This window comes from Cupressus sempervirens, chromosome 4 (assembly GCF_028749045.1).
Source record: "Cupressus sempervirens isolate cs-2001-9-10 chromosome 4, ASM2874904v1, whole genome shotgun sequence".
Taxonomy (NCBI): Eukaryota; Viridiplantae; Streptophyta; class Pinopsida; order Cupressales; family Cupressaceae; genus Cupressus; species Cupressus sempervirens.
Genome location: NC_143121.1, coordinates 645,469,121 through 645,495,827, shown reverse-complemented (window position 1 = coordinate 645,495,827; position 26,707 = coordinate 645,469,121).

The following is a 26,707-nucleotide window of genomic DNA, read 5'->3' as shown; positions in this document are numbered from 1 at the left end:
TGGAAGAATGATGACAAAGACAAGACCGAGTAGAAAGGTGGTAGCTCATATCGAGGAGGTACTAGATCTTACTAAGGAAGAGGTAATTCTTATCCTAGAGGTGGTTTATGTGGTAATTATTTTAGATGTGGCAAAGAAGGGCATAGATCTTTTGAATGTAGATCTTCTGAAAGTGGGCATAATAATAGAAATGTTGTGATTCAAGAAGACATTGAGAATTCAACAAGTAGACCTAAGGCTAGAGGAAATTTGATGGTGAGAAGAAGTTTATGTAATAAGGGAAGAAATGAGGAACCTGTCCTTAGAAGAAGTCTTTTGAAGACCAGATGTAAGATGAATGGAAAATGTTGCAAGGTAATCATTGATAGTGGAAGTTCAACAAATTTGGCATCAGAAGAGCTGGTTACAAAATTGCAGTTGAAGGGGCTAAAACATCCCAAACCTTATCATGTTTCATGGATCAAAGATGAGCATAAGATATTTGTAAGTGAACAATGTGTTGTGAAGTTCAAGATTGGGCATTACTTTGATGAAGTGTTGTGTGATATTATGCCTATGGATTTTTGTCATATTTTGTTTGGTAGACCTTGGCAATATGATAGATATGTTGTGCATAATGGAAGATTGAATCAATCTACTCTTTGGGTAAATGGAAAGAAACGAATATTGCTACCTCTGATTGAAATTCTAGATGAGGTGAATTGTACTGCAATAAAAGTTTACATGGTTAATGGGAAGCAATTTGGAAAGGAAGTAAAGAAAAACCAAGTTTTTTTGCTATAGTTCCTAGAAGACTAAGTGTTGATAGTAATGACCAAGCAACATAAGTTGGTAATGACAAAATAACATCAAAACTTACAAATTTGTTGAATGAATACAAGGATATTGTTGCTAATGATATTCCTAATGGTTTACCTCCAGTAAGAAGCATAAGTCATTGTATGGATCTAATTATTGGAGCTAGTTTACCAAAAAAAGCACCATATAGATTGACACCTACAAAGAATGAAGAACTTAATAGACAAGTGCATGAGTTGTTGCAAAAGTGCTTGATTAGATAAAGTTTGAGTCCATGTGCTATGGATGTTGTATTAGCACCTAAAAAGAATGGAGAATGGAGAATGTGTACTAATTCCAGAGCTATCAACAAGATCACAGTGAAATATAGGTTTCTTATGCTGAGGATGGATGACATAATGGATTGTTTGAGTGGAGTAAAGTATTTTACCAAAATTAATTTGAAGAGTGGCTATCATCATATTAGAATTAGATAAGGTGATGAATGGGAGACTACTTTCAAGAAAAAAGATGGTTTCTATGAATGGTTGGTTATGCCTTTTGGTTTGACTAATGCACCTAGTACTTTCATGAGGTTGGTGAATGAAGTTCTGAAAAGATTCTTGGGCAAGCTTGTGATTGTCTATTTGGATGACTAAGGAAGAACATTTTGAGCATATTAGACAAGTATTACAGAGGTTGAAAGAGGAAAATTTTTTGATTAATCTTAAAAAGTATTCTTTTATGCAAGAGGAGATTTTGTATTTGGGATTTGTGATTTCAGCTGATGGATTGAAGATGGATCTAGAGAAGGTTAAAGAAATTTTGTAGTGACCTACACCTAAGAATGTGGGTGAGATAAGATCATTTCATGGTTAGGCTAGTTTTTACAAAAAGTTTATAAAGAATTTTAGTTTTGTTTGTAATGCTATGACTGAGACAATGAGGGGAAATAAAAGGAAATTCAAGTGGACACATGGAGCTAATAAGAGTTTTGAAACTTTGAAAGAAAAGGTTACTGAATTACCTATATTGGTTTTGCTTGATTTCAACAAAGTATTTCAAATTGAATGTGATGCAAGTGGTAATGCAATCAGAGTTGTATTAAGTCAATAAGGTAAGCTTGTTGCTTTCTTTAGTAAAAAGTTGAATGATGCTAAAATGAAGTATTTTGTGTATGATCATTATTTTTATGCTATTGTTCAAGCATTAAAGAAGTTGAGACATTATTTGATTCCTAAGGAGTTTGTGTTGTATACTGATCATAAAGCTTAGTACTTGGGAAGTCAACATAAATTGAATCAAACATATGAAGTGGGTTGAGTATTTGTAGAATTTCACATTTGTAATTAAGAATAAGAGTGGAGTTACTAATAGAGTTGCTCATGCATTGAGTAGAACGCATTCTTTGTTGACTAAAATGAAGGTTGAAGTTCTTAGTTTTGATGAAATGAAAGAGTTGTATGATGTTGATCCTGATTTTCTTGAGGCATGGAGAGAGTGCAGAGCACCGAATCTAACAAATCATGTAAGTATGATGAGTATTTCATTCAATAAGGTATGTTGTTCAAAGGAATTTAGTTGTGTATTCCTAGAATTTCCTATGAGGTTGAATCTAATTAAGGAAACATAGTGGTGGATTGACTAGACATTGATTTTGCTGAAAGAGAAGTATTATTAGCCACAAATGTATAAGGATGTTTAGAAATTTCTAAAGAGTTGTGGAGTTTGTCAAGTTGCAAAAGGAGTGAGTCAAAATACTAGTTTGAATACACCTATTATTGTTTCTAAGAAACCTTAGAGTGATATCAGTATGGATTTTGTTCTTGGATTGCCTAAGACAATGAAGGGGCATGATTCCATATTTTTTGTAGTGGAAAAATTTTCTAAGATGGCTCATTTCATACCATGTAAGAAGAGATCAGATGCTGAGCATGTTGCTAAACTTTTCTTTAAAGAGATTGTGAGATTGCATGGATTACCAAGAAGTATTATTTCTAACAGAGAGAGTAAGTTTGTTGGTTATTTTTGGAAGACTTTGTGGAAGAAGATGGGTACTGAGTTGAAGTTTAGTTCTATATTCCATCCACAAATAGATGGACGGACAGAGTTGGTGAATAGAAGCTTGGGTAATTTTCTAAGATGCTTATTTGAGAATAAGCCAAGTAATTGGGAGATGGTTTTGGCACAAGCTAAATTTGTATATAATAATTTTGTGAATAGGAATATAGAGAAGACACCTTTTGAGATTGATATTGCAATGAAGCCTAGAGGAGTATCAAATTTTATAGAAATTGTTGGTGAAGGAAAGAGAAGTGTTGTAGGAGAAAATTTTCCTAATTATATGGAGTCTTTGCATAAGGAAGTGAAGTTGAGGGTAGAACAAAGTAATCAAAAGTATAAGGAGAATGATGATTAGTCTAGAAGACATCATGATTTTCTTGTTGGTGTTGAGGTGATGGTTCATCTAAAGAAAGAAAGAATTCTAGCTAGAACATATAGTAAGTTGAAGATGAAGAAGTTTGGTCCTTGTAAGATCTTGAAAAAATTTGATAGTGGAAATGCTTATGAAGTTGAGTTACATGATGGCATGGATATATCTCCTATATTTAATGTTGCTGATTTATATAAGTATCATGAGTCAGATGATGAAGTTACTATATTAGAGGACTATCCTAAGAATCAAATTGACGAATTTGAATAGATATTGGATCAGCGAATTGGTAAGAGCACAAGAGTAAAAGAATATTATGAATATCTAGTGAAGTGGAAGAACAAACCGATGGAAGATGCTTCATGTATTTCTCAATGTGAGTTGGATTGAGCTTAGGTTCTGACATCTCAATGATTCAAGAGAATAATTTCTTTCAACCCTAGTTGTTTAATGTATGAGCATCCTATTTTTCACTATTATCCTGCATGTTTTTAGTTTTTACCCTATTGCTGAAACTGGGTTTTTTTGAAATTGCATTTTCTAGTTTCTATGTGCTTGTTGCAGACCATGTGACTAATTTTACTTAATAAATGAAGGATTTTTCACTTCATATATTGAAGAGGACCTAGAGTACTATCTATTTTCCAAAGAAAAAGTCCTAACTCCTTATAATTTTGGAGATATGGAAATTCTCCTGGAACATCGATTTCTGACAGTTTTGCATGACAGTTTTCTATGCTCAACTTTTAGAATAGATGCACACTTTTTCTTAATGAATTAGACCTTGTTCACTTAAAAAGTTGTAGAGGACCTAGATTTCTACCTGTAGTTCTATGTGTGAGTTCTAACTCAATTAGATCTAGGAGATATTGCAATTTTTCTTGGACATTGATTTTAGGATAGTTAATTGCTGATGCAAGCTGACTTGTGTATTTAATTTTCATTATTTTCATTTAATATTTGCTAAGAGCCAACTTGTGGCTTCTCCATGTTCTATAATGATATATAAGTCATTTTGGCTAGTATAAATAGAGTGTTTAGGCTTAGAGCTAAGTAGTTTTTAGACAGTTTTGAAGAGGATTGCATAGTAGAACTAGAAATTACGAATTGCTGCTAGATCTTTGTGTATGAATGTATTTTGTATCTGGCCATAACCTAGAAGGCCATAGAGTTGGGCATGTATGTTGAATATTTGAAGAATCAATGAAATTATTTTACTTTTTCTCCCTCCTTTGGTTTTTATTCTTTGTTTTTTCTTCTATTGTGTTAACTCTTGTAGGGTGGTTCAGAGAGCTAGGTGTGCCATTGGCCCTAGTTTTCCCTATCCTTCCTTGTGTCATATAGGTTAACCATACATTAACTATATGATACAACACAGAGGTTGCACTAAGGTATCACAGTATTTTAATTATAGAAAAATGCCTTATTCACCCAAGTAGGTGTATGATTGTGAAGAGCTATATTAGGTGAGTAAAGCTCACCAGTGATTTTAGGAATACATCTAAATAAAAACAATTACAAACTAGAAGTACATAGTTGTTAGAGTGAGTAGTTCAAGGTTCTTGATCCCGTAGATATGGGTATGTAGGCAGCCTGGTAGGTGGAGTATGCCTTCAATGTGCAGATGCCTTGGACATAGTTATGTAACAGTTAACCATGTATGTATGTATGTTTTTATGTGTGTGTATGTAAGTATGTGTGTATGTATGTATGTATGTATTTATGTAAGTATGGATGTATGTATGTATGTATGCATGCATGTATGTATGTAACTATTATCTACTTAATAGTGTCATCCACATGTTGGGGGGGGAATTGAGCTTGCGCCTTCGACAATACTCCATTTCCATTATTTGTGCTCTTTGAATCAAAGGTATATAACTTTATCACTTGTAACTATAATTTTCAAATAGTACAAACCACAATAGTTTCTTATAATTCTATCGTTCTGTTTATAAGTTTATAAAATTGAAGTTTAAAAATTAATTGCATTTATGCACATCTTTTTCAAGTTTGAAATTTCTCATTTTTCTAAATCACAGTCCAAAAATAATTCTTTAAAACACATATTGAACAATTGGAGATTGAGCCAAAAAATTGTAAGAACGATTGTGGAAAAAGAGCTAAAAAAATGATTGTGTATGATAATCATCATTTTGCAATAATCATATTTCTACATTATTTTTGGCACAGTTGTTCTTACATTTTATGATTTTTGGTGAGAACAAAATTCCAAACTAATTAGGTAGGTGATAAGACCTATATCTTGTGATAAGACTCATGTCTTGTGATAAGATGTTTTTTTTTTTTTAATAGAAATCCTAGAATATATCTAATTGAATTGATTTTTCTTTGATTTTGGCTAAAACAAACTTTCATTTCAAATCTATGTTTTTTTTCCAAATGCCATGATTTCTAACAAGAAAGTCTAGCTGAAATATTATATAGAATCATAGAATATATCTAATATTGTTAAGGGAAAATTTGTTCATCTTTTTAAAGAGTATCTATATTAAATTATTGCTTTCTTTTGCAATGGGGTTTGGAATATCTTTACTTGTATATGCCTCTTAATTATAACCATGTTTTCTAGGTGCTCAAGAAATATGAGTTTTTGAATTTCCAATTTGACTTCTATTAGATTTAGGAAAATTAGCTAAGACAAGGTATTAACAATGTAGGAACATGTTGGGAAACTTAGTGGACTATGTTATTATTTTTTCTATGTTTTTTAGTAAATTTAAGTAGAATGTTTGGATCTAGTAGACTTGGTATTTTATGCCTATCTTATTAAAGGTTTAAAAGAATTGCAAATAAATAACTTGATTTAAATTCTATGGGTTTTGAATTGTATTGGCACACTCTCCCTATGAGGATCCCAAGTATCTACTATTGTTATTAGTTTGGTCTAGTTCTTGATTAGCTAGGTTGATTACAAATTCCTATAGAATTGTCATCAGATTAGGTACAATAAAAGGAACAATCAACATTATTTTTGTGTAGGACCTTGAGCTAAGTCACTTAGCATGGGTTGAGTGAGTTTTATTATTTTATTATTTGAATTTTGGAATATGTATGCAGCTAGATCAATTTTTCCATTGTGTAGCTAATATGTAATAAACAACTTTAAAAACATCTCTTTGTATACACACATGCATGCATGTATATGTATGTGTGTATGTATGTATGTATGTATATATATGTATGTATGTGTATATGTATGTATGTATCATGTGGAGATCTAGGATTTTGTTGTCATGCCCTTGTGATCTTTGCATCCCAAGTATCTACTGTTGTTATTCATTTGGACATCTCTATATGATTCAAAATGTTATGAAGTACTAAAGTAGGTAGTAACTTCTCACATGTCTCCTAAAAATGTAGCATAGGTTTAGGGTCCCTTAGCTCCCAAGAATTTGTAGTAGTTATTTTCACTACTAGAAGAATAACTTCAGTGAAAAGTTGAGTGTAAGGATTTGAAGAAGCATGTTTTTCTTCTATGTAAATGCCATAACCCCAAGGCTCATTCCCTTGTAGAAGCCATAACCTAGTTAAATATACATTTATATCAACCAAGCTAATCAACAACTAGACCGATTTAGCTGGGTTATGGCTTGTTTCTTTCTAAAAATATCTGTTATGATATATTTTTGTAAAATTTCTTGTGAACTCTACTCATTTTTCCTGGTCTACATTATTTTTGTGGAGGATCTTGAGGTAAGTCACTTAGCAACATAAAAAGGATCTCTCTATATATACATGCATACATGTATGCATGTATGTATGTATGTATCTATATATGTATGTATCTATATGTATGTATGTATGTATATAGGTGTGTGTGTGTATGTATATATATGTATGTATGTATGTGCCCTTGTGATTACTGCATTACATTGGGTCATGCCCTTGAAATCTTTGCATCTTATTGTTGTGCCCTTCTGATCTTTGTATGTGTATGTATGTATATACATATGCATATGTATATATATGTGTGTATGTGTATCTATGTATATAAATAGAGAGATCTTGGTACAATAGAAAAATAATAAAACTCACTCAACATGTAGCAAGGCCACAAATGCAATAGTAACACCTATTGGTAACTAGATTCCTATTTTTCTCTCTCATTTTTTATGTGTTTATTTCACTTGAACTATATAAGGAGTGAGTTAGGATGTATATAGGTTAACCTTACATTAACTATAAACTACATCACAAAGGTTGCATAGGGTATTATAGTATTTTAATTATACAAAACTACTTGATACACTCGAGTTGGTATATGGTGGTGAAGAGCTATAGTAGGTGAGTAAAGATCACTAGTTGTTATAGGAATACAACTACATCAAAACAATTAGAAACTAGCACTTAACTATTCACAAGGCTCACTCCCTTATAGAAGCCTCTCTCCAAATCACCCAAGATGGCTAGAATATCTAGTTGAGCACCTCCTACATTACTCAATTTCTTGAGTTCATCTTTGACATATTTTTGATTATATATAATAGGATTATATGTTTTGTCATTGTTTTCATTATATATGTTCATTCTAAATATGTACTCTTGCTTGTTTTTAGCACATTCTTTGACAATAATTTACCTTTTGACTATTGTTAGGGATGAAGATTTTGAATTAATGTAAGCTAATTTGTATGGTAGTAGAATTTCTTGTAATTTATTGAAACAATGCTAAGTGGAATCCAAGAAAATTGCATTTCAATTCTCTATTGGGGACATAATTGTATTTTATTCCTTAATTTTGGATGTAATAATGAGGGTTTTAGCTTAGGCCACGGGAGAGCATTTGAGTTGTGAACATAAGATTGGAAATGTTTATGTCATGTTATCTTTTTTATTTTCTATATCTAAAATCAACTACACATTGTGTTGTAACTCTGGCATAGGTGTTTAATCCTTGATAGCTTTCATTTCAACATTTCAGCATTTAGGTTTTCAACTTTCCTCTTCATTATATGTTTGGTTTATCAATGATTTCCTCCAATTCCATTACACTGCATCTCAACTAGCTACTCCAATGATGAAATCACCCATCTATCTCCAGATTATGCAAGCACTTGTTGACTTATAGAATCTAGATAGATATTGAGAGATCCAAATCCATAAACCTAAAGCCATCATTTATGCATCCCACTATATGGAACAATTGGATGTCATGTTCTTGTGCATATATTACAATCACTTCTTTCAAACTCAACTGAGGTGCACCCATGGAATTATTCAGGTGAATTCCACTAGCCATGGAAGCTAAGGCTTCTTGTTGAGCATATGTTGCTACTGAAGAGCCCCAAATTGGCATTGCTCTGTCATCCTAAGATAGCTTAATCTAGCCTCATGTTGTTCCATAATCACACCCTCTACAACTTGATTATCATTTCAAGTGCCACATTTTGTTGACTTCTTATCCTCTCATTAGCAAGAATATTAGGGGAAAATAGTTCTTTTCACCCTAAAAAACCACTTTTCTACTTCATTAAAATCAAGCCAATGATACAAAACCTGCTACCACTTTTGAAAAAAGGTTTCCTCCAACATTGCAATCATATGATAAATGGGAATAGCACATGCCCGTGCCATAACCCAATTAAATTAGTCTACTTATTGATTAGTTGGGTATTGAAGTTAATTTGGGCATCACTATAGAGATCTTGTGGATTGTGGATTATGGATTATAAACAAAAAATAAAATAAAAAATGACATTAATCATTCCCCATTTGTATGTTTCTAAGCAAAGAGCTCTTGGCACAAAATAAATACAATAAAACTGACTCAACAAGCTATTGTACACTTGTGATATGTATGTATATATGTACATACATTTATATACATATATATTTGTATGTATATGTATATATGTGTCTGTATGTATGTATCTATCTATCTAAATAGAGAGATCTTTGCACAATAGAAAAATAATAAAATTCACTCAATAGATAGCATGGCCATAAATGTGATGGAAATGTGTATTGGTAAGTAGATTCCTCTTTCTCTCTCTAATTTTTCATGTGTTTATTTCACTTGAACGATTATTTCTTAGGGGGCATTTTCTAATGTTGGATTCATTTTATACACGAGGCGATTAGGACATTCCAAGATGTACCCATGTGATGAATTTCCCATGAGCAATGAAGATGGACTTCCCTTGAGAGTAGCATGAGGCGATGATAACATTCCAGGTACTTTAAAGATTGATTCTTTCTTAAATATTTTAGATGTTAATGGGAAATTTAGATGTTGGGTGGGGCAGGGGGTAAGTGAGCTTCCACCTTCACATGGTTGGCCTTGATTAGTAGAGAATATAAAACTATTCTTGAAATCAAGTGAAGCTTAACAATAACCTATGATTGTATGACAACCAATTGTGTGAATCTCTTGGTTTTGGGCAATGCAGAAGGATGCCATTGGGTATGTGCAGGATCATGGTCAACCAAACTATGCCCTTAAGTGGCAATAAAAAATCATAAAATTAGGGTTATGTCAACTTGACGTGCAATTTTCTACTTTTTATTAACTTTATATCAAAAATTTGGGAGAAAAGAATCTCTAGCAAATTGAATCTAGTTTCTAAACTACTAGGACTTAACTCAAAAAAATAAAAATTGATTGGTCAAAATTTTGAATTTTAATGTAATATTAAAAAAAAATTAGAACAAAAATAAGAAGTAGACGTATGTCTGACGACCTTAATCAAAATCAAATGATAATAATTTTTAATAATATTCTAGATATAAGTAGTAGACTCATGCCTAGATGTGACACATATTTTTGGGTATTTTTATTCTAGATAAATAATTAATAATTAATTTTTGACTTTAGTATTTTTGGAATAAAAAACTCTCTTGCCTGACCACCTTAACTAATTCAAAACTCTGCCAAATTCAAATTTTCATGTTTTTTCCTTATAGTAGAAGAAGCATAGAATGTGATGCATCTTTTGGATTAAAAAATGTTTTACCATTTGAAAGTTATAGTTGTTTTTCAAGTAGTGTGTTAGTCAACACTTTATACATAACTCCATTAGAAAATAAGTAATAATTACTTACTAAACTCATAATTTGACAAACCTTACATTTATGGAAAGATAAGAACATTCTGAAGAAACCCTTTTCATTTCATCAAATTTTGGTGAAAAAAAAGTCATCAGCTACATGTTTGAAGTAAAAATCACATAAAAATAAGCCAAAAGCACATTTTTAGGATGTTTTTAAGGTTGACCATATAGCTTTGGTATCAAAAAATATAGTAGACCTTATAAAGATATTAATTATTTTTATTTAGTATCAGGGTGGCTGGGAAAAAATTTGGAATAGATTTTGAAATGGTTTGAGATATTTTAGAACAATAAATTTTTTAGATCGCCACTTTTTGGCACACCATGATCTTGCACATACCCCAGTAGTTGAATATGCAATGTCAATTCATATGCATTCGGCATTAGGCAGAGATATAAACATGCATTAGGTTTTCATTTTCATATGAGGTATTTTATTAGGTATTTTAATGTATAGACCATCACAAACATTATTCATGATCATGGTCTGTAATTTTAGAAACATAATAGACCTCTTAAATAAATGTAATTGTGCTTGTCCATGCATAAAGAATGCAGTTTCATGTGCATTCTCAATTTAGAGTAGCATAATCTTATTTTGGATGTGACAAAAGAATGACATGAACCAGAAGATGGGAAAGTGATGTCACTTTTGTAGGTCTAGAACCTTTTTTCGGACTTTAAACATTGATCATTTCTTAAAGATGTTAAGAAGGAATTTAGACATTGGGGGGGTGGGGCAGGGTAGGGCGAGGGAGGCCTAGTGATCTTCCACCTTCATGTGGTTGGCCCTAATTAGTAGAGAATATTTAGGTGTTCTTGAAACCAACTGAAGCTCAATATTAACCTATGATTGCATCATAGTTATTCAATGTTTGTTGCCATTTAAAAAAAAAAAAATTAATATAGCAAGATGTCATATTTGCAATGGATGGTCATCAATCTGACAATATTCCTACCACATGCTCATCCCCATTGCAATGGCAATTTCTAACGGCTTGTCGTTAGACCCACAAAATTTATGTCACACGTACGTCACAATTGCAATGTTGTCTTTGATAGATTTTTGTCGCAATGCTTATGGTGAAAATGAATTTTTTTTTAAACAATAGACCAATTTATGGCACCTGTAGGCATCAAAATTGTGATGGTCACCCTTGTCGTCACAACTTATGATAGAAAAAGTTTGACACCCATCCTACGGGAGCCAATTTTGACTAATTTCAATTGGGCAATGGTCTATTGTCACAATAGTGATGGCCCGTCATTGCAATTCAGGCCCAAATCTAGTAGTGTATCTACCTTCTAACTTTATGAATGTAAACTAATAAACACATAATATATTAACACATAGATTTGGCAATGCAAATACCCTCCAAGGTGAAGGTAAAATTATGGTGGGGATGATGCCAACAAAATATTCACTACTACAGCAATAAAGTGGTACATGTTAATGCTACAAAAATTTTGTCACTTCTAATGATCTACCTTATAAGGGGTCTTCCTTGTAAAGGCTAAAAGAATTGCTAGGTTCTACCTTGCTTAAAGAAGTCTACATCACAATGAAGTGAGTACTCTATTAGTAGACTTACATAAGCCTGTTAAAGCTACCCTATTTTGAGATCTAAACCTTGAAACACCTATTAGAATGATGAGAATTTTATCTAATGGTTATCACTTCAATTATTATTAATAAATCTCTGATCTATGAAATATAATATCATCTTGTTGTGATAGTTTTCCTTTCTCTTTGCTCAAAATTCTTCACTTCACTACTTGGTCTCAACTCTCTAATTCACCTGATAAACTTTTCTCTTCAACCATGCAAACATATAAATCCTCATTATATTGAATTATTTTATAGAACCTCCTTAAATAGATGATTAGGTGAACTTTCTAGATCCAAATAAATGATCTAGAATCAATACTTTTTCTGCCTAGTCCTTGCATTTTTCTTATTGATGGATTCCCTTACCTAGGGATTAATAATCTTCCTTTGAGTGCATAATCACCTCCTTGATTAATTCCTCAATCTTTAAAACAAACTTCAAGCTCAATAAAAGTTGTTAACATAAGATTTTGTTTAATTCTAAACAAATATGTTAATTATGTTGCTTGGCAGTTACATACACTAACACTCGGCATAAACTATGTGTTCATGCTATTGCTCAACCTTAACTATGCCTAACATTAACTTAATAACTCATCCTTTATACCACTTAGCATCAAGTATTATCTTGACAAACTCAACAATCACTAGAGTACTCAGTTACTGTTAGCTCACTCAATAGTAATTACTTCTCAATACATGACTTAAAATATTTACAAGTCTTTACTCCTTAGCTCACCCTATATAGGATGACTTAGTCATAGATATTACGAAATAATCCTTCCTTGTGAATTAACCTTAATAACCCTTGGTGGAATTGTTGACAATGCTCTAGAAGAGTCTCCAGTTAATGTAATTCTAGGGTATGCCTTGAATTTGGTAAAGGACATGCTCCATTTCGAACAATCTGAGCATTTCTATTCTTCAATAGATCCTTCTTCTTACTTGTAGATGTCGTCAATATCATCTTTTTAGATTAGGGTTTAAAATGAAAACAAATTAGCAACTTGGTCTAAATATAATTGTGTTCAACTTACTTAGGATGCTGATGGCATGTACTAGATTTCTAGCAACTTCACACAAATTCTCTCTATAAATTCTTGAATTCTTGGTGAGTAAAATAAGCTTTAAAATATGTTATATAGGTTCAAATTTTTGAATTAGGTCTCCATATAGGCTTCATATATATGTTAGGTGCATAACACTTGTCTCAGTGAACTTAGTGATGGTTGACACTCAAAATTCCTTCATCTTTTCTCGATTAGTATCACAACTTGGTTATTAATGAAAAATCCAACTCAATACACTAGTCTACAACTTGTTATATACTACATCTAAGTCCTGAATAGACTCCAATATTGGCACTCAGTTTTTACTAGATTTTCAACTCGACACAAAATTTTTTTTTCTTTTTGAACCTTAGATTTGTCCTTGTATATCTATTATCATATAGATTAGGACTTACAAGCATATAGTATTAGGAACTAATGTATGATTTATCGATTTATATAATAGCTCCATACATGCCTTATCATTTCATTTTGAGGTGGGGGAATCACCTAATGCATTGGATTTAGTGATCAGTACAAATTCACCATTTGCACTATTTCATCCATCATTTTTCTTCTTCTAGGTTTGATTCATCTAGGTTCTTAGTTCTTCAGTATTGACCTTTGATTTTCCATTTTTCACTTCAACATTGGGTGCTAGTGCTTGATTCATACAATCCTTTCTTAGATGATCAATCTTCTACCAATTGAAAGGTACTAGTCCAAAATTTCTCCAATTCCTATATTGTCCTCTAAGATGTATCCAAGCATAATTTGTTGTAGTGCATCCATACTTTTCATAATATTGATAATTCACCCAATTATTGTAATCTCAATTCATGGTGTTACCTTTTTGAGGTTCTTTTCTTTGACCTTTAGATGTCCAATTATTCTTTATTTTGGATCTGCATTCTTGTGCCCTATGACCATACTTATAACATGTATAATTGTAACCTTACAATCTAGAAGTAGATGGTGTCTTATTGACCTTTGATCTACACTCATGTGCTTGATGACCTTATTTTTTGCAAATGAAACGAAAACCATTAAATTTTATCGTAGGATTTGACATATCAATTTTGTTCCTACAAATATTTGTCGTATGGCCTCATTTTCCATAGTGATAGCATGTATGCTTTTCCTTCATTGGTTTTTCAATCACTTTCATTTTCTCTCCTTGATTTGACGATTCCTCTTTCTAATTACCTTATACGAACTCAACATATCCTAGTATAGAGGTGTTATGAGGTCTCCTTGGTGGATTCATGTGTTCATTAAAAAAATTCATATCCTCCTTAGGTTTGTCCAATCTCTCAAAAAATTCCTTTTCAGCATTCAAATCATCCACTAGTTTTCCATTCTCATATTTCATATTTGCAATCTCTAGTTCCTTTCTTGCAATTTCATGATTTTCACTTAATACTTGATTGATAATTTCAAACTGGTTATCGATCATCTTTTATACTTCATTGATCCTTTTTTCAAGTCTTGTAACTATCTACCTTTTGAATCCATCTACCATTAGTTTGTCTTCTTTATCCTTTTCTTTTTCTTCGTCACCCTTTTTTTTTGTTCAATCACTTCAAATAGTCTTACTTCCTCTATCACATGTTATATTTTCAGTGCTTCTACTTCTTCATTCAAAATGTTGTTCATCTCCAACATATCTTCTATTGCTGCATCAAATTAGCTAGAACATGCTTCATCAAATATTTCTCCAATAGTCTCTTCTTTGCATTGGATATCATTTTGTTGAATTTTCATCTCTTTCCTTCTCTTCAAGGATTGCCTCAATGTCTCTTTTATAGTCTTTACTTTTTCCAATCCAAGTTGAACACCAATCTTCTAGTTCTCAATGATCTTTCCCAGTTTGTAGGCTTCCATCTTCAAGATCTTTAACTCCCAAGTGATTAGACTTTTTCCAAGAGTACACAACTCTCATACCAATTTTTGGAAATCTAATAAGGAAAGTGAGATGATGAGAAGGGGGGGAAAGGGGGGGGATTAATTATGAAAACATTTCACAGTTTAAATGTGAAACATATTTGATATCTTCACATAAACCCTCGTTTGAACATTAACCTCATATCATTGCAATCATATACTTCAACATAACACCATATATAACTTCTAATTGCATGTGTGAAAACTCATAAACACATAAGACATTAACAAAAATTTGGTAATGTAGAAATCCTTCAAGGTGAAGGTAAAACTACGATGGGGATGAAACCCGTAAAATCTTCACTACTTGAACAACAAATTTGTGCTTATTAAGGCTACAATGTTTGATCACTTATGATGATCTACCTTATGAGGGTTCTTCCCTATTGAAAGGATAAGAGAGTTGTTAATTCCTACCTTGATTTAAGGATTTTACATCACAACTAAGTGAGTACTCTATTAAGGGATTTATAAAATCTTGCTAAAGCTACTTGTTAGCCATATTTGACCTCCTACCAAAATTTGAGTTTTGCCTATCAAACATGTCCAATGGTCATCTTTTAAAAATTTCAAATGTTATAATGGTATAAAATATACAGTAAAACCTTAGGTTATATTTTATATCATAGAGTCTGTAGGTTGCTTTACATTAGAAATATCTAGATGGGCCTACACCTCCTTTTCCATCTAATCTTTCAAGGTCTATGATTGTCGCTTTATCATTATCAAAAGTTGCATGACCAAAAGTAATAAAAACATAGCAAAAATGTGTCACACATCCTAGATGGGTCTTCCTTCTTTGTGGCTAGTGGAGTTGTCAAATGAGGTAAAAACTAGAAAAATGTTATTTATGCTTCACAAAAGTGGGCTAGTTTGTTGATGTACCTTGTCCACTATCAGATTGAAGTTGATCAATGATTGTCGCTACGTGACTATGTAAAAATGTTCATTCATTTTCCATAGCAAGATAGTGATGATGTGACACATGGACATTTGGGACCTTTTCAACTTTGGGCAATAGGCAAAAGGAATGTTAGAATAACTTGGCATAAGGTAGGGTTTTGATTGGTCAAGCTACTAATAAAGAATGATTCATCTTTGAGACTATTAGATTGAAGGTGGATTGAGCATCATTATATCACTAACCAAAGATATGAGGCCATTATCCATAGCAATGTAATGAGGGGTAAACACATGTCCTCATGGGCTTAAACTGAAAAGTCAACAGGAAATAATAGGTAAGCTCAAAGAAAAGGTGGCAAAGTTGTGCTATGTAAATAGTTAATAGGTCAACATGAAGTTAGAAGCCATAAAGGGTGGTAGAATATTTAAATGATATTGGGCCACATGGCAGATTCATTTGTCAAACCCAGTTGATTTGCTTATTTATCTGATTTAGCACGTCAATAACAAAATGAAGTATCTTTCTTAATGGTAGATCAATCTTTTGATCACCTAAAACCACTTTCATCATTCTGCATGGTGGATAAATGCAAAGGACACTCCATCACTTCTTGGTTATCCATATGCCTAGTAAGAGTGATAATGGTAATTGTTTCTATCTTCTCGTGGTTTCTATTTAATGAATAGATATAATTTTCATGTATCTAGATGTGTACCATGATTAGATTCTTTCCCATATTTGCAATGAGTGTTCTCTGCAACCTTAAATGTAGTTGTTGTCCTCTACTTTAGGGTAGAAGTTTTCTAACTTATTATTGTAATCTAAAAGCAAATTTTGTAACCCTTCTTAGGGTCGGCCATTTTTTGATTAATTAGTATTGCATTCTATGCTCTGCTACTATAATTTTCCTTTTTCCTATGAATGAATGTAATCATGTATCTTACTTCATTCTCCCGTTAAAATAAGTGTAGGACTTTCTTTCCTTTATTGATGATTTGTCTATTCTTCGACTTGCATAATAATATCTATTTTTCCTTAAGTTCTATAGAGTGAAGTCATTTCCTTGTATTATTTCAATGGATTCTTGATTTGCATGTGCTTGATGGATTGAAACAAAGGTTGAATCAATGTATTTTTATATTATGTTGATGACTAGTGTATTGTTGGGTAGAAATACGGTTGAATAAACTATTTTCGTGTAACACCCCCTTTAGATTAGGTTAGGTAGTTTTCTTTCATGCATTCTTTCTCCCTTTTGCTATCAAAGAGTAGTTACATGCACCCTAATAGTAAGGAAGTTGGCCTTCTCCATAGATTCAATCTCAAGTTGCAAAGTCCTACAATTTCAAATTTTTTTACATGTTACACGAGGCTACCCTTAGGTAAGACTTTAGGCAAGGGTGCAAGCTTTTGTGTCAATAGTTTTGGGCATGCCCAGTAGGAATCTCGTATGGAAGCATTCTAAGCTCACTAGTGTCAAAGGAAGAGGAGTTACAATACATGTTGAGAAGATAATGTTTCTCTTAGTATTTTTAGGTCTTCAAGAGGCTCATTTTCAAGTACTTAGTGACTCTATTCTACAATACATCTAGTTTCTAGACCAAGTTGCTATGATTCATGCCCAAGACTCATACAAGAGCATCTTCTAGAGGTAATTTTCAATACACTAAGCTCTCATTTTCAAACCCTAGAAGAAACATAAATAAATAATCTCTATCACTAGTTATGAATGCAACACTAACAAACACACCATCAAGATCTCTTTCCACTCCTCCTATTGATAGATCACAACCTATGTTGCCATAGTTTCATCTAAATATATCATTACTCCATATGGAATAGCCTAGAGCACATGCATTTTCCATCTTTAATGGTGGGATTCCTATCTTATTGGCTCAAAGACATCATATTCTAGTGTTAGCTCTCAAAAGTATACCTAATTTCAATCTCTCAAAAGTATACCTAGTTTCACTAGTGAGACTTCCATCTCCCCATAGAATATATTCAAAAAAATTCAAATGACTACAATATATATGGTATTACAGAGGATGATTTTGTTGTTAGGCTTTGAGGATCATCACTGAAGGGAAAGGCATTACAATGGTATAAAGGTTTTCCTCATAAATCTATTACTGATTGGGATGGGTTAAGAGTAGGGATTTGTAAGCATTTTGAGGATAAAAGTGATCACCTGTCACTTTTGGAATAGCTAGCAACTATTAAGAGAGCACCCCATGAATATATGATAGATTTCAATTATTGAATTCAAAAGACATGGGATAAAATACCCACTGCAGTAAAGGCTTCCCTTGATAATGCTTTCTTACATTATCTTAGAGCTTTCAATAGTCATATATCTACCACAATTCCAACTATGGGAGGGGATACTTTACCAGATGCTTATGAAATTTCTATAAGGGTAGAAACGATCTTAATAGAAGGAGGGAAGCTAGCTCCAAGGCCTCTACTTCTTTTCTTTCATGATATACCTAATCATCAGCCTACTTTAGCACCTATCTCTATCACATCTATAGGTCAGGCCCTTGTTATTTTCCCTTCTTCCTCCACATCTTCAAATAGAATAGATGAAATTAAAGATATGATGCAAAATATAGACAAGAAGTTGTATGGTCAGGAGAATGTTAGGATAAACCACGGAAAGAAATAAAAACTACATGCAAATATAACCAATAACAAAAAATAATAGATCACACAGAAATGAACAAAAGGCACCAAGATTTAACGTGGTTCACCCAATCCCTGGGCTACGTCCACCAATCAACAAGTTTGATCTTATTACAATCCAGTGATTACAACTTGATTACAATTTGTAATCCTTACAGCTCAATACCGCTACAAGAACCAATTTCCCTAAACCCTTTTATACAAGTATTTTATTCATTTTAGGGTTACAACATGTTGGCCATATGTCGGCCATAATATGTTGGCTACCATGTCGGCCACGACCCAAAATTTTTTTTTGGGCTGATGCCCTGAACCCCACTATTTATGAAGTATGTATAGTACTTTCCTAATTAGTCACCATAATCTAACAGAGAAGAACCTAGAGGATAGCTTTTTAGTGATACAAAAGATGAGTAACAAGGTTGTGACCTTAGAGAGGTAACAAGCTCAAAATAATAAATCTCTCTCACTTCATTATCAAGGTCCCATACATAATAGACCTCCAAATGAAAATCAAGAACATGCTCTATACAATCAAAATAGACCTATTGACAATGCCTCTACTATGAATGCTAATCTAAATAGGACTTTAGTCCCTCAAAATAATCTTTCTCAAGATCAAGACTTCTACCCTTCTTGTAAGTACTCCTATGGATATTGTATCTGTTAAAGGGTAGAGTCTTACTTAGCACTAACTACACAAGAACAAGTAGCAGAGTGGCAAAACAATGATAATCAACATATTGATGCTTCTAATCTACAATGGCAATGTGATTTTTCTTTCATGAACCATCATCCAAAGTAGCACTGCCATGCTAATCATGATGCTATAACTCATAATACTAGAAGCAAAAGAAGAGTTATTGAGGATTCTATTCCTCCAAAAATTCAAGCTTCAACCTCAAAGGTTACTCCTCATGTACTAGTGATGAATGCCCAATCCAATATTTCTCCTCAACAAATACAAGGCATGAGCAAAAAGAAGTCTACTAAACCTCAAACTTCTCAAATTCAGCCACCTATCCATGTAGCTCTCAAGGCTTCAGTCAAAGAAGTTGATGCTCCTCTTAACATTGTGGATTAGATGAAGAGGACCAGTTTTAGTATCCATATGTGGGATTTTTTTACTACTATGCCATCACCAAAGAGGCTACTACAAAAAGAATTAGAGAGCATAGAGGTAAAAGATCAACCACCTAGAAAGGAGAATGCAAAAAGCTTGATTTAGCCAATAAAAGAGGCAAAAAAAAGTAAGAAATTAGGACTCCTCCCTTTTATGTTTCCTTGATCATAGGAGATAAACTAGTCCATAATTGCATGATTGATTCACAAGCTAGTAGTTTTGTAATGCCTAGAAGTGTAGACAATCTTCTTGGCATCAAATTAGAACCCATAGTTAGGGATGTGCTTTACTTGGTTGGTAGCTTTGTTAAGACTTTAGGAGTTTTAAAAAATATAGAGATGGCATTGCATGCTTGCCCTAGTTATATTATAACACAAGATATATCAGTACATGAGGTTAAACCACATTTTTCCATCTATCTTTCCAGAGACTTCACTAAATAGATAGGTGGTTATATTTCATTTAATTGGTCTTACATGTTTTCTAGAATATGGTATGGAACAAAAGATTCCATAAGAGTAGAACCTCTAGCCCTCAATCGTATAGAAACCTATACTTCACGTCCTATAAATATGAATTGCACTATTTTATATGATGAAGATGGATACATATCAAAGGAGCATGCTACTTCTTTTTTAGAAATTCCTAATTATCTTTTGGATGAGTGGGCATCTTCTTATCAAGCACTCCTCATGGGTGGCTAACCTTGTTCTTGTTAGGAAGAAGAGTGGAGAGATTAGATTATGTGTAGACTTTAGAGACCTTAATAGGGCTTCTCTTAAAGATCACCATGCCCTTCCCTCCATGGAACAAATCCTATCTAAGGTTAGTGGTTTATAAAGGTTTTCTTTCTTAGATGGTTTTCAAGGCTACAATCAGGTGGTAGTACAGGAATCAAATAGACATAAGACTACTTTCACTACTAAATGAGGCACCTATGCTTATTGTAAGATGCCTTTTGGACTAATCAATGCAAGTGCCACATTTTAGAAGTCAATGGAGATGGCCTTGAAGGGTATGTTGGAAAATTTTGTGCAACTTTAGCTGGATGATATAATTATGTTTTTAAAGCATGCAATAGATCATTTTGATCATCTGAGATAGGTATTTGAAAAATGCATAGAGTATGGTGTGTCCCTGAACCCCAAGACATGTGTATTTTCTACTGACCAAGGAAAGATCTTCAGGCATATTGTGTTAAGAAATGGGTTAACAATATATTGTGAGAGGGTAGAAGCAATTCTTGCTCACCCACTTCCTACTCATAAGAAAGGGCTGCAAAGTTTCCTTCATAGAATCAATTTTGTAAGAAGATTTATTCCTAATCTTGATAGCATGGTTAAGCTCCTTACAATTATGTTTAAAAACAATATGATATTCACCTAGAAAAGGGAAGGAAGAGCTAGTTATGAAGATATTAAGGCAGCAATAGCATCAACTCCTATGCTTGTTAATCCCAATTTTGATAAGGATTTCACCCTCTACTCCCTTGGAGGAGAGTCAAGCATTTTAGCTATTCTTACACAAATAAATGATGAAATTTTGGAAGAGCCCATTGCTTTCTTCAGTGAAGAGCTTAATGATTATGATGAAAGATACAATTATGTAGAAAAAATGGCCCCTATTGTTGTGAGGGCTCTCCAAAAATTTAGACATCTCTTGTCTCATAAGAAAGATTAGAACTTTTAGTTCCACGTGCAAGTATAAATGATTTCCTCTTGAACAAGGATATGAATGAGAAGAGAGTTGGATGGATTACCAAAGTCATGGATTATGACATTGATATTATGATCACCAATTTGGTAAGAGGTAAGGGACTATGTGAGTGGATCGATTCATCCTTTAAGACATGTGAAGAGGCTTCCCTCTTAATAAAAAATGAGCAATGAGTGGAGAATGAAGATCAGATTGATTGGTTACAAGATGTGACTTCCTTCTTGATAGAAGGAAGATGCCCCCAAGGCCTAGAAAGTGTTAAGAGGAGATAGTTAAGATTGTAGGATATTCTCTATGTCTTGGTAAATGTAGTATTATTCAGAAAGGATTTTGAGGGAGTCCTGCTGAGGTATATACAAACTAATTGGGTCAATAGGTTGCTGAAGGAATTCCATCATGGCCCTAGTGCTATTCATTTCTCAACTAGAGTCATTGCAGAAGATAATGAGGGCTGGCTATTATTGGCCTACCCTATTTAATGACTATCATAAGTGGGTAAGAAAGTGTAATTAATGTAATTTCTTCTCTAGAGAGAAAAGATTTCCATCCCTTCCCCTCCATCCTATTCAAGTTGACCAACCTTTTGCCCAATGGTGTTTCGATTTCATTGGTCCAATAAATCTACCCTCTAGTGTTGGTCATAAGTGGATCTTGGAAACCACATACTATTTTATAATATGGACAAAGGCAGTGGCTTTGAAGAATGCAGTAGAGGCCTTAATAATTGAATTCCTTGATGGAATTGTGACAAGATTTGGTGTTTTCTCAACTATCATATCTGATAACGCCAAATATTTTGTTGGAGCTCACATATTTTCTTGGGTTCTAGAGTATGGGATATATTTGAGAACTTCCTTAAATTATTATCCCCAAGGCAATGGCTTGGCTAAATCTTATAATAAGAACCTCATTAGGATCATGAAGAGATAAATTGAAGATAATTAGAGGAGTTGGTATGTCAAATTGAATATTTCCCTTTGGGATGACAAAATTACACTTAAGAGAGCTATTTGGAATTCACCTTTCATGTTGGTATATGGAAGGGAGGCTAGGCTTCCTATCTCACTTGAGTTCCCCTCTCTTAAATTAGCTCATCAATCAGATCTAGTTGAACATGATGCCATGGTTATTATAATGACAAAATTAATGTAGCTAGAAGAAAAGAGGAAATGAGCTATGTAGACCCTTGAGATACATCAACAACAGGTCAAAAAGAGCTTTGATAAGAAGGCCAAAGCTAGGTTTTTTAGAGATGGAGACCATGTCCTCAAGTGGGATGCAGATAGAGCCAAACCAAGAGGGCATTCCAAATTTTATGCTATTTTGAGTGGACCTTATGTGATCACTAGTTACGAGTAGGCCAATGCCTTCCAGCTATCCAGGCCCAACAATGATGTTTTACCCATTCTAGCTAATGGGATTTACCTCAAACCCTACTTCGAGAGAGATATAGGATTTCGCTATATATTAGAATAGTCTCCAATTTTCCAATAAGTGCTTAACATAGGTTGTCTCTCTATAAGATAGCTAGGTTTTGAAATGTTGAGGTTGCAGAGGAGGCAGAATTTTAGAGTTTTCATAGTTTTAGAAGTTGTAGTTCTTCAGTGTTTCTAGTTTTTTGTAGAGAAAACTTCATTTTTTCATTACTCCATAGCCTAATGGATGCTTAAGGTCACTGGTCATATACATAGTAGGTTGGTATCCCCTCTAAGTTGCTAGAATTGTTAGCCATATTTGCCCTCCCACCAAAATTTGAGTTTTTCTTACCAAACATGTCGAAAGGCCATCTGTTAAAAAATTCAAATGTTTAAATGTTATAAAAGATACATTACAACCTTGGGTTATATTTTATGTCCTAAAGTCTATGGGTTGCTTTATGTTATAAATATCTCAACAGGGTTGCATCTTCTCATCCATCCAATTTTCCAAAATCTATGACCGTCGCTTTGTCATTATCAAAAGTTGAATGACCAAAAGTCATATTGACATAGCAATAATGTGCCTTGCAACTTAGGTGGTCCTTCCTTCTTTGTGGATAGTGGAGTTTTCATACAAGGTAATAACTGGTGAAAAGTTATTTGTGCTTCACAAAAGTGGGACAATTTCTTGACACACCTTCTTCACTACCAGATTAAAGTTGATCAATGATTGTCACTATATCTCCATGCAAAAATGTACATTCATTTTGCATAGTGAGATAGTGACAATGTGACTTGTGGATGTGTGGGAACTTTTCAATAGTGGGTCGTAGGCAAAAGGGATGTCAGAATGAGTTGGCATAAGGTAGGGTTTTGATTGGTCAAGGTACTAACAAAGAATGATGCATCTTAGGACCATCAAATTAAAGGTGGATCAAGCATCATCATTACATCTCTAACCAAATATGTGAGGTCATTATCCATAGTGACATAATGATGGGTGGACACATGTCCTTGTGGCCTTGGGTTGAAAAGTCAATAGGAAATAATAGCTAAGCTCAGAGAAAAGGTGGAAAAGTCATGCCATCTAAATGGTCAATAGGTCAACATGAAGTTAGAAGCTAGATAGGGTGGTCGATTATTTAAATGACATTGGGTACATGGTGAATTCGGAGGTCAAACCCAATTAACCTATTGATTTATCCAATTTGGCACATCGATAACAAAAAGATGTAGCTTTCTTAATGGTTGATTGATCTTTTGATCACCTACAACTACTTTCATCATTCTCCATGGTGGATAAACACAAATGACACTCCATCACAACCTAGTTATCCATCTACCTAGTCAAAATGATAATGGCCACCATTTCTATCTTCTCATGGTTTCTATTCGATGAATAGATATGATTTTCTTGCATCTAGATGTGTATATAATCAAATTCTTCCCCATATTTTTAGTGATTGTTCTTTGCAACCTTAAATACAGTTATTGTTCTTTTCCTTAAGGTAGAAGCTATCTAAGTTATTCTTGCACTATAAAAAGAAATTTTGTAACCCTTCTTAGGGTCGGCCTTATTCTGATTCATTAGTATTGCACTCTATTTTTTGCTACTTTAATTTTCCTTGTCTATGAATGAATGTAATCCTCTATCTTTCCCCATTCTCCCATTAATATAAGTGCAAAACATCCTTTCCTTTGTTGATGATTTATCTTCTATTCTTCAACTTTCATAACAATGTCTATTTCTCCTTAAGTTCTATAGAGTGAATTCATTTCCTTGTAGTATTTTAGCCAGTTCTTGATCTGTATGTGGTTGTTGGATTGAAACAAATGTTGAATCAATTTATTTTCATATTATGTTGATGAATAGTGCATTGTTGGGCAGAAATAAGGTTGAAAAACTATTTTGGTGTATCACCTCCTTTAGATTAGGTTAGGTAGTCTTCTTTCATGCATTCTTTCTCCCTTTTCCTCTCAAAGAGTAGTTAGGTGCACCCTTATAGTAAGGAATCCGGCCTTCTCCAAAGATTCAATATCAAGCTGCAAAGTCCCACACTTTTGAGATTGTTTCCATGTTACACGAGGATGCCTTTAGGTAAGACTTTAGATGAAAGTGCAAGCTTTTGTGTCAACACTACTCTAATAGGATATTTGAACCCTAGAAGACATGTTAGTATGTTTAGTACCTAATCCTTGAATTTGTACTACAATTCTTATATTAGATCTCCTATATGCAATGTAATATCACCTTATTGTGATTAATCTTATTTTATCTCTACACATAATTGTTCACTATATTGCTTAGTATCTTCTATTTGATTCACCTCCAAAACTTAGCATGCAATAAAACTCTTAATAGCATACACTCCATACACACTCACACATATGAACTAGGTTATGAGCCCCCTTTAAATAGCATTTTTGGTAAACATTTGAGATACCACTCAATGATCCAAATTCATTTATGCTTAATCCTTGCAATTTTCCGATTGGTGGATTGCCTTACATAGGGATTAATGATCCTTTGTTGGATGTGTAATCAGCTCCTTGATTACCTCCTCAATCTATAAAGCACACTTCCGACTCGATAAAAATGGTTTAGATAATATTTTGTGTCATTCCAATCAAATATGTAAAATTATTTTCTTGAAACTTATACCATGCTGATGCTCAGCATAAACTATTTTTACCTACTGTCCTTGGGCCTTAACTACACTTGGTATATATTGAATAACCTAGCCTGTACATCACTTGGCTTCTGTTACATTCTCTAAAACACTCGGCAATCACTAGAGTACTTAGACACATGTGGTTTGGTTGATAGTAACTACTTCTTGACACTTTACATATCTATAACTCTTCAATACATGAGTTGGTCTATATAAGATAGCTTGGTTGCAATGATGACCAAACAATAGTTCCTTGTGAATGACTAAGAGTTTGAAACTAATAGACAACATGACTTAGTGATCAACAATGGAGGCCTATAGTTTTTAGGTAATGCGATGACTATCAGGAGAGACTATAAAATGTTAACAATACAATACCATTTTCTTTTCAGCAAAGGCACGGTGGAAAAAATGTCACTATGGGGGCTCAATTTTTAAGTATCCAATGGTGGATTAGATTTCTTTTTGGTACAAGGCTACATTGTAGACATACCTTTCCTTAATGGAGTGTAGATTGTGTTTTTATCTGCGCGTGCAATGAGAATGTAAGATTTTGGATATATCCCACATTCCTCCCACCCCGTTTAATAAAACTAATTTTATATGGAGGCGCAGATACAGAGAATTTCTTAAGCATGCACTTTTAGACAAGAGAGACAACTTGTGCAGGGTCCACATAGCTGGTTTTGTTAGTTGGAGGTAAATTTTGAGCCCTTGAACTAATGACATGAATAGTGAATTAGATCTGATCACCAACTAAAAGATGCTAGTTAGTACATGTTAGAAGGCATCCAATTGGTACAAGCGACACATGGAGACCTCTCGCATTATTGAAACTAAATGGTCGGCCCATGAAAAACCATTGCGAGTATGCGACCAAGTGACAAGTGGTAGGCATGGCTTGTATGGAGAGCTCAGTGTAGATTAGGACGTCGCAGATCCAACTTGGAATGACCATCGAAAGGGGGAGAGACAAGTATCATGGAAAGCAAGGAAGATTGACATGATCCAACAACTATTGTAATATTGCTATGGAAATATGTATAATGTTTACTCATCCGAGTTTAAGAAAGGGTAGCATGTGTCCACGGTGGAGAAATTAACGTGTCTTCATGAGAAAATTAGGTGGCAACAAGTGGCAATGACGTGACAGAGACTCGAGGTGGTGCTGATGAGGATAGGATAACCAATCTCATATCGCCATGTGTTGCATCTCAGAATCAATTAAGGTTTGACCCGGTTTCACCTGATGAGAAAATAGGAGGGACAATCAAGTTTGAGCATCCAAAGGTAATATTAATGC